This window comes from Lutra lutra, chromosome 14 (genome assembly GCF_902655055.1).
Source record: "Lutra lutra chromosome 14, mLutLut1.2, whole genome shotgun sequence".
NCBI classification, from domain to species: Eukaryota; Metazoa; Chordata; class Mammalia; order Carnivora; family Mustelidae; genus Lutra; species Lutra lutra.
Genome location: NC_062291.1, coordinates 73218937 through 73228683, shown reverse-complemented (window position 1 = coordinate 73228683; position 9747 = coordinate 73218937). Strand labels below are relative to the sequence as shown.

The following is a 9747-nucleotide window of genomic DNA, read 5'->3' as shown; positions in this document are numbered from 1 at the left end:
AGATGATAACTATAAATTTGTTCAGGTGTGTTATATGAGTGATCTAAATAGCCAACGGTATTGCCAAGAACAATGTGATTCTCCAAAGTAGTGAGCAGTTGTTGGTAATGTTCCAAGCAAAATAATGTGCCACTTCCACTCGATTTACAAAGTAGTGCTTTCCTGGACAATGTGTTACATATTAAATTCTCAACTAATAGTAAATAGGCTTTTCACCTGCATATCCAGCCAGAAATTCAAGAGTCCTATAGGATAAGAGGCAAGTCTTCCTTTTATGGGAACATCCCATATATTGCAGGATGTCTAGTACTGTTCCCTGCCATAGTCCTCCATAAAATTCTAGGTGACGGTTGTCTCAGTTAGACCAAGTGCCAGAGGATCTTACCACAGGGCAAAGGCATAGGGATTTGGGATTTTATTTTGAGTGAAACTGGAAACTATTTGACAGTTTGGAACAGAAATGTTCCATTTACACTTTTAGATATCACTCTGACTGTGGCTATGTGGAAAATCAACTATGGGGAAAGCAAGAATGGAAGCGGGGAGTCCAGATGCGAGGCTCATGTTATTCCAGTAGGAGGCAATGGTGACTTGTTGGTGGAAGAAATGTTGAGAATAGTTGGACTCTGGATACATTTCACAGGTAAAGCAGACAAGATGTGCTGAAAAATTGGATATGAATGGGGGAAGAGCGAGATCAAGGAGGAGACCAAGCTTTTGACCTGAAATGACTACAATGATGGTCATTTTTAAATTCAGAAAATACTCAGGGAGAAGTGAACTTTCGGGGGGGAGGGCAATCAAGCGTTCTGCTTTCAGTCTATAAGATGTCGAGGAGACATCCAAGTGGAGATGCTGAACAGGCAATTAGATATACCAGCATAGAGTGCAGTGGGGAGGTCAAGGCTTACATGAGGATTTAAGCGCATGAATCTGGGTGCAACCACCCAGGGGATGGATGTAGATAAAGAGAAGAGGTTGAAGAAATAAGCCCAGTGCTCATCAAGATACAGAGCCTGGGATGAGGCAGAGGTCCCGGCAAAGGACAGTAACTTCAATCATCCTGACCTGTGTCTTACAACAGAGAGCAAACTGATGATTACCAGAGGAGAGGTGTGTGTTGGGGGTGGGTGAAATAGTGATGGAGATTAAAGAGTGGACGTATCATGATGAAAAAAAAAAATAAAAGCAGCTTTTGGAGGTCAAAGTGATTCTCATGCTAGCCTTGAAGAATCAAATAGCCATTTGCGAGACGGTCATATGGCAAAGAACTTTGGGGGCCTCTAGGAGCTAAGAGCAGCCCCTGACTGATAACCAACAAGAAAGCAACGCTAGGCCCATGCCTGGACTGCAGTCTGTAAAACCCTGAGCAGAGGACTGATCTAAATTATCCCAACTTCTGGCCCATAGAAACTATGTAATGATAAAATCATTTTGTTTAAAAAAAAAAAAAAAGGGACCTTAGGGTCTAAAATTAGTGTATAAGTTTCTCATTCCTGCTTTAACAATTTATTACAAACTTTGTAGCTTAAAACAATAAAAAATTATTATCTTACTGTTCTGAGGTCAGAGGTCTGGAATAGGTTCCACTAGGCTAAAATTAAAAAAAAAAAACTTATATTCAAGTATTAATAGCATCTGTAGCATTATTCATCTCACATATAAATACCACACGTGATATAATGTATGAGACTATACACTTTATATAATGTAGTATATCACAGTATATTGTTATGTAAAGGAGATAAAGGAGAAAATAGTCACATTTAACTTTCCCAGAAAAAGTCATTACATAGTTCTCTACTTTATGAACACAGTTAATATTAAAGTAAAAGATAACTCATTTCTTTTACTTCATGAATAAAGATAGCTTTTTTTATATTGGGTGCAACTATGTAAGGAATTTAATCTTGATTATATATACAGAGGAAAATGTGTTATGTCATCCAGATAAAGGGGACCAGATAACTTCATAATGCCAGGTCACAGAAGAGAGTATTTAGGAATTAGAGGCCAATCTAGCTATCCTGTTCTGCCCCCCCGAAATCTATACATGCAATATGCAATTAATATGGAAAGTGATTAAAGAGATAATATATATTATTTTCTTTAAACACTAAGTTTCTGAAGGCTGGTGAGGATTTATCATTTGGGACTAGCTATATTTCAAGTCATGTGGCTAGTGGTACCATAGTGGACAGTAGTTTTAGACAAAAGAAGGCAACAGAATAAGACAAGGGACTACTTCAGGGAAGAAGGGAAGGTGGCCATGAGATTGCACTGGGTTAAAAGAAATGTCAGGGTTTCTGAGGAGGTGAGAAGGAATGGAATTTTTGTCAGAGGCAGACTTCAAGTCAGAGGTGAAGCTCTTCTTTCATTAAAAGAGGAAAAAAGGAAGAATGAGTCTAGACATAGAGAGTCCAGATAATGGATTTTATTTTCCTTGGAAAGTGAAAGAGCAAATGAGGGTGATGGGAGAGGTGGCAGGGGCAGATACGGAAAGTGGGGAGTATTTGAAATAGTCTCTGTGCAACTGGAGGAGAGTGCTGACAAGGAAACTGGTGGACAGCTGTGGAAGCCTGTGTGAACGTGAGGACCATCTACGTAGCCCACAGTCATGTGATTTTCTCTAGCAGCCTTCAGTGGCCTGGTTGCAGGTGATAGAGAAGGTGTAAGATAGTCTAAAGCAATCAGGACTAAGGCTTTTCCAGGCACATGTGAAAGAAAGACCATGAGACAAAGGAGGTGAGGAATCTTTTCAGAGAGTGGTTCTTCAAGTGATGGACTTTAAAATCCTATATGAAGTGAAGACAAGAGAGATCTGATGCAGAGAAAGTAGATTTGACCGTTTCCTGGAAGTTCCATTCAGGTCTGGGGGACCCATCTTGGGATGGTTGATTAGAGGATCAGAAAAACGGGAATTTATAGCAAGAGAGTAAAGTGATTACATTTATTGTTTACAAAGTTGAAGTTTTGGTGATGACAAATTCAGGGTGTTCGTATGGAATGGGCTCTGAAGTGAGGTGGCTGAGAAGGGCATTGCAGATGGGGAGGTTAAGGAACTTGAAGGCCATGATAACGGATGGGCCACCCATGAGGACATGGAAGTCTTAGAATAATGACAGGACTTGGAGTGAAAAGGACAACTGTAAGTCAGGTGCTAAGTTACAGAGATGAAGGACGGTGACCAGGAAGTCTAGAAATGACAGCAACATGGATGGGTGGAGAATGGTATAACCATAGGGTTTAAAGCTAAGAGGAATAGGATTTTCTTCTTTTTTTATTTTATTTTATTATTAGTTTCAGGGATAGAATTTAGCGAATGTAGCGATTCATCAGTTGCACGTAATACCAAGTGCTCATTACATCCAGTGCCATCCTTAATGCCCATCACCCAATTACCCCATCCCCCACCTATCTCCCCTCCAGCAACCCTCAGTTTGTTTCCTGTAGTTGAGTCTCTTATGATTTGCCTCCCTCTCTGTTTTATACCATTTTATTTTTCCTCCTCTTCTCCTATGTTCATCTGTTTTGTTTCTTAAATTCCACAGATGAGTGACATCATATGGTATTTGTTTTTCTCTGACTGACTTAGCTTAGCATAATACCCTCTAGTTCCATTCATGTCATTGCAAATGGCAAGATTTCGTTCTTTCTGATGGCTGAGTAACAGGAATAGGATTTTCTACGTGAGAGTGAAAATCAAGGTCTGGAAACAGCACCTGGGAGAGAGGAGGTCACTAACCTTCAAGGTCATGTAGTATAAAAAAGCTCACTATAGATCAGGAAAATGAGGTCAGAGAATGTGATAGGCAGCCTTCAAGATGTTCCCCAGTGATTCCCATCTTCTGCTATTCATACCCTTTTGTCACCCCTCTCCCACAGTGCATCAAGGTCAGCTTATGTGAGTGGTAGGATACAGCAGAATTGATGGTAATTGTTTCTGAAGAAGTGATAATGGATATCACAGCACCTGCCTCATTACTCTCTCACTTTTGGATCACTCCCTTTGGAGGAAGTCAGCTGCCATCTCATGAGCAAGCCTGTGGAGGAGCCCACCTAGCGAGGACCTAGAGCCTTGTGCCATTGGATGTGCAAGTAAACCTAGAAGCAGAGCCTCGAGCCCCAGGTGAGTCCAATGACTGCAGCTCTAGCTGTCACAAGCTCATGTGAATCCCTGAGCCAGAAGCAATTAAGCCCTCCCTGAACCCACTCCCAGAACCTGGAAGATAATACATGTTCATTGTGATTTGTTAACAACAGGTCAACAATTATGAGACTTTTTGTAACTTACTCGAGAAAGCTCGTGTCCAACTTAAAATGAGAACAGAGGGCTGTAGACTCTCAACTCAATATTCTGTTAAATCTTGCTATATTCTGATTTATCTTGGATTCTTTTGTATTGAACACACATGCACTACCTAAAATAGTTCAACGGATCACAGTTTTGCTTCTTCACCAGCAAAAGAAGGAAGAAAGAAAGAAAGAAAAGGGAAGAGAAGAAAAGAGAAAAGAAAAGAAAACTGGACCATGCTTCCTCACGGGATGCAGAGTAAAATTTAATAAGGTAAATATTTTCTTTGCCCCATAATAATATATAAGCATTTCTAAAACATGCTTACATATTTTTGCCATAATTTCCAGAAGTATTGAGAGGACTAATTCAAGTGCGTACAATAGCTGGACCGTAAACCAGAAATGTAATTTCTACTTGGCTTCTTTTAATCACTTGACAAAGATCGCATAGACTCCCGGTAGTAGTTGTGTCATTTAAACACTTCAGTAATTCTGACTTTCTGGACAGTGAATCAATGACAGGATGTAGTGTCTGCATTTTCATCTGTTGTCTCTAAGTGTAATATTCAGAAAAGGGCAGGTGGCCAAAAAGGTACTTTGTGGCTTCTATTTCCATGCCAGAGAGTCTGCCATTTGGATGCACATAACTATCATGTCAGAGAAATTTTGTGGGACCCACTGACTTACAGTTTGGGACTCAGATTTTCTAAGTGTGATTAAATAATGTTTTGATTTTATTTTTCCTTCTTTAAGAATATAGCTAGAAGAGTAGAGAAAAGGGAAAAAGTAGAAGAGTAGGTTTGAGTTTCATGACAACATGGATTTTTTGGAAAAATTAATCTCAAGTGTGTTCAAGACTCTAGTTTCATTAAATCTCACAGAAATTCAGATATATTTCCAATTATTTCCCATTACAGTTAGTAAGTTACTTTGCTGTCATATATTCCCAGCATTAGGGAGATTCTTGAATGTTTTCCTATATATTTTTCTCTCTATGCTTGAAAAAAATAGATTTCTAACTATTCCCTGGTATCACTTACTCTCTCAAAGTCATAGAAAGACAGCTTTTACCCCCTTGATATTTTAGCAATTTCCTGGTTATAATCCAGCTAATCAAGTGTGACTTGACCTTGCTTGCAAAAAATACTACTTCATATTTTATATTAAATAGAATAGTGATAAATGTGAATTTTGTTTTTTAAAAAATTAGCATTTTTTATAATCAGCAAAAAAAAGGAAAACAAAAATGTGTGTCCTTAATTTCTTATGGTACTAATTTTTCTAGTTGTGTCCTCATTCTTCAGAAAACTCTTGACGTTCCTGATCAAACCTATGCTTTGTAAATTCTTTTGATTTTTATGACACTATACGTGATTTTTAGTAAGAATTTATTATTCAAGAGTGGCTGGATGGCTGAGTCAATTAAGCCTCTGACTCTTGATTTCAGCTCAGGTCGCGATCTTAGGGTTGTGATCGAGCCACATGTCACTGGGTGTCGAGTGTGCTTGAGATTCTCTCTTGGGGCACCTGGGTGGCCCAGAGGGTTAAAGCCTCTGCCTTCGGCTCAAGTCTCGATCCCAGAGTCCTGGGATCGAGCCCCGCATCGGGCTCTCTCCTTGATGGGGAGCCTGCTTCCTCCTCTCTCTCTCTGCCTGCCTCTCTGCCTACTTGTGATCTCTCTCTGTCGAATAAATAAATAAAAAAAAATCTTAAAAAAAAAAAAGATTCTCTCTCTCTCCCTCTGCCCCCGCCCGCCCTCTAATATATATATATATATATATATATATATATATATATATATATTTCATTCAACAAAATTTATTAAGTACTTATGTGGCAGACACTTTTATTTGTGTTGGGGATATGGGAGTGAATACAGAGTCTCTGTTTTCATGGTGCTCGTGTTGTAGTGGGGAGAGGGAGTCAATAAGCAAATAATCAGAGTAGATATATAATATGCCAAATGATGAGTAAATGCTATGAAGAAAAAATAAACCAGAATAAGAGGTTAGAGAGTGACAGACCTGAACAAGGAAAAGGATAAAAATATGTACATGTCTGGGGCACAAGCATTCCACAGAGAAAGATGAGTGCAAAGGAAAGCAAACCGTACCTAAAGGTCTAAGAATAGCCAGGAGATTCATGCGGCCAAAGCAGAGTCAGCAGAAAGGAGATGAGATCTATGGGTAGAGCAAGGGCCAGATCTTGTAGAGCCCAGAGCCCGAGGTGAAGAGGTTGGTCTCCACCTGATCCCTTCTGGCTGCTGTGTAAATAGACTGTAGGAGTGTAATTGTGGAAGCAGAAAGAGCGATGAACAAACCGTGTTCGTCTGAGTCCTCTGAGAAGCCATGTTGGCACGAGATGTGTGAGGGAATCATTAAGAGGAACAGCTGGGAGGACCCATGGAAAGGGGCCAGAAGAGATGTTAAGAGCCTTCAGATTGCAGTGTAGGTCTTACCCAGGGAAGGGACGGAACAGGGGCAGGAAGGTCAGATGGGGCAGTCTGAAACTACAGTGTCATTCTATGAAAATGTGGTAAGGCCAACAGAGAGTCCTTGAGCCAAAGTCATCCACCAGCAAAACACTTGTCTCCCAGGAACGGACCCGCTCCAGTATACCTGACCAGCCAGAAGCTGGAAGCTCTCTGTGGGACATGTGGCCTCCATGTGAACTCATGATGGATGGGCCCACCAGTCAATTATCCTTCCATACTGGGAACTCTGGCCATCACCGAGACTTTGCCATAATCCAGGTAAGAGAGATAATGGTGGTTTGGGTTAGGAAAGTCGATGAATTTTGCTTTCTATTCATCTGGACATATTTTGAAGGTTAAGTTGACCTCATTTGCCAATAGATTTGATACGGGGTGTGAGGGAGGGAGAAGAGACACAGATGGCTCCAAAGTTTTTTGTTCTAACTGAAGAATGGGGTCTCCGTTTACTGAATGAGGGAGACTGAGAGTCTTGAAGGAAGGGCATCAGCAGTTCGTTTTGGCCAGGCTTAACTTGAGATGTTGACTAGACCATAAATGAAGAGGTTGAGAAGGTAGCTAAATACATGAATCTAGAGTTCAAAGTAGTGTCCCAACCTGGAGATACAAATTTGAAAATCATCAACATATGGACTGGATTAGTTTTGCCTAAGGAGGGTGTATAGATGGAGAGAAGAGGTTCAAGTCCCGACAGGGAAAAGGGGAAAATACCACACAAGGACTGAAAGACTGGTCAGGTAGAGACATAAGGAGACCCACAGAGAAGTTGTGTCCTAGAGACCGAGTGAAAAAAGTTTTCTGGAAGGATACGTTTTCAGTGTTCTAATTCTTTAGTCTTGATACCTCCTAACTGAAAGTTCTGTGAAGTATTGATATCTTGCTAAGTGGACCTACTAAATAATGAAGAAAAAATGAAGCCTATAAAGAATATTGACTTTGTGACCAATTCAAGACCTGTCACCACCATCCATTGAGTGTCGGTCCTTAACCTCTGTTTGCTTGATTCCTCATTTCTACAAGGGGGAATATAAAGTTGGTAAGAGAATGGAGTGAGTTAGTAATTGGAACAGTGCCCAAGACATGATAAGTGTTCAATAAGTATTACATACTATTACATAATAAATATTGCAATTAAAGATCAATTTTACTATCTTTAAAGTTTTCTGATGGTAGCAGCTAAGATGTAAGGGTTTAATGTAGATCCTTGCAGATTTCTCTGACTGGGATCCTGATGTATTTGTTTATTCCTTATATTTTTCTTTTTATATTTATTTTCTATGTTTTAAAATAAACATTGTTTTAAAAATTTGCCCCAACCCTTTTGTTTAAAGTTTTTTTTTTTAACCAGACGTTTCTTTAAGTAAAACATGGCTAGCTATAGAGATAACATCGAAATAAAGAGAAATAATTTCATAGAACAGTGGTTCTTAAGTCTTTTTGGGTTACTGATCCCTTTGAGAATTGGATGAATGCTCTCCCCTAAAAAATGCACATATAAACACACACACACACAGACACACACACAATTTTGATTATAATTAGAGGGAGTTTGTGGATCCCGAAAACCAACCAATAAATCCACCAGGCAGCCATGAAAATAAGCCTTGAATTGACTGCAAAGTGTACATTCTTCCTTTTTAAAAGATTTTATTTTTTTAAGTAGTTTCTACACCCAGCAAGGGGCTCGAACTCATGACCTTGAGATCAAGAGTCACCACTTCATTGCCTGAACCAGCCAGGTGCACCTGCAAAGTCCACATTCTTATCAGCTTAATTTTCTTCTTCATTGTTTCATAGGTCCATTTAACAAGATCTTCAAAACATCCTGAATCTTAAATTATTCATATCCTTCTAGTTTAAGCAAAAAGAATTTCCTTTAGAGAAATTTCAGTTCTAAATATGTTCAGTTGAGGGCGAAAATGTATACAGAGCAGGTGACCTGAGCACTCAGAGCCCTGCTCTTACAAGGGTCCCTTGCCTGGGGTTAATATTATGCTATTACCACATTGAAATTCTTAGCAATTTTTGAACAAGAGGCTCCACATTTTTATGTCACCCAGGACCCTGCAAGTTACATAGCCAGATACACACAAACATACGATTTAAGTTCAACAGGACTTTTGTTTCATTAGCATTTAAATAAGAACACAAAAATTCTCAGGAGATAAAACATTTTCCAGTGTGCCTTTCCAAGGTAATGTTTTTATGTAAGTTACGTGTTCTTATTGGTTTTTGTCTTGAAGTAATGTATTATTTAATTATAATTTGCTGTGATAATTTGATGTTCACTTAGTAAGTCCTGAGGCAAGGTGTTATTACATAATAAAATTATCATAAGCAATATTAAAAGAGAGCAAACCAGGGAACTGTATATTCTAGGCCAAGCAAAGTACCTAAACAAAGGAAAGATTTTAATGTTGATGGGAAGCTGGTACTAAAGAGAGAGGAACTGAATGGGAGCAGAGACGTGAAGTTTCTTATGCACTGTGTTAAGATGCTTCTACCTTCCCCTGAGGTCAATGAAAGGTTTTACTCAGCAGAGTGTGGTCAACATTATTATCTTTATTTTTAAAGGTTGCCAGATTTAGCAAATAAAACTGTATATGCCCAGTTAAATTTGAATTTCAGATAAACAATGAAAAATGTTCAGTATCAATATGTCACAGGGAATATTTGGGACATACTTATACCACAAAAGTATTGATAATTAACTGAAAGCAACCTTAAGTGAGAGTTCTGTATTTATCTGGCAACCCTATCATTTTTTTTTTTTTTTAAAGATTTTATTTATTTATTTGACAGAGAGAAATCACAAGTAGGCAGAGAGGCAAGCAGAGAGAGAGGAGGAAGCAGGCTCCCCGCTGAGCGGAAAGCCCGATGTGGGGCTCGAACCCAGGACCCGGGATCGTGACCTGAGCCGAAGGCAGCGGCTTAACCTACTGAGCCACCCAGGTGCCCCC

The 9747-nt window shown here is 39.4% G+C and overlaps 1 long non-coding RNA gene across 6 annotated transcripts in view; it reads left to right on the top strand.

Moving 5' to 3' along the window:
* LOC125084270 (uncharacterized) overlaps positions 1-9747 on the top strand; it is a 31385-nt gene that overhangs the window by 2574 nt on the left and 19064 nt on the right. For 4 of the 6 annotated variants that reach the window (XR_007122576.1, XR_007122575.1, XR_007122574.1 and 1 more), the window contains exons 2-4: positions 3895-4129; positions 4463-4567; positions 6893-7048. This is a non-coding gene — a long non-coding RNA (uncharacterized LOC125084270). Of the gene's footprint in view, positions 1-3894; positions 4130-4462; positions 4568-6892; positions 7049-7644; positions 8683-9567; positions 9591-9747 lie in introns of those variants that run through there. The other 2 variants (XR_007122578.1, XR_007122577.1) reach the window with 2 other exon arrangements.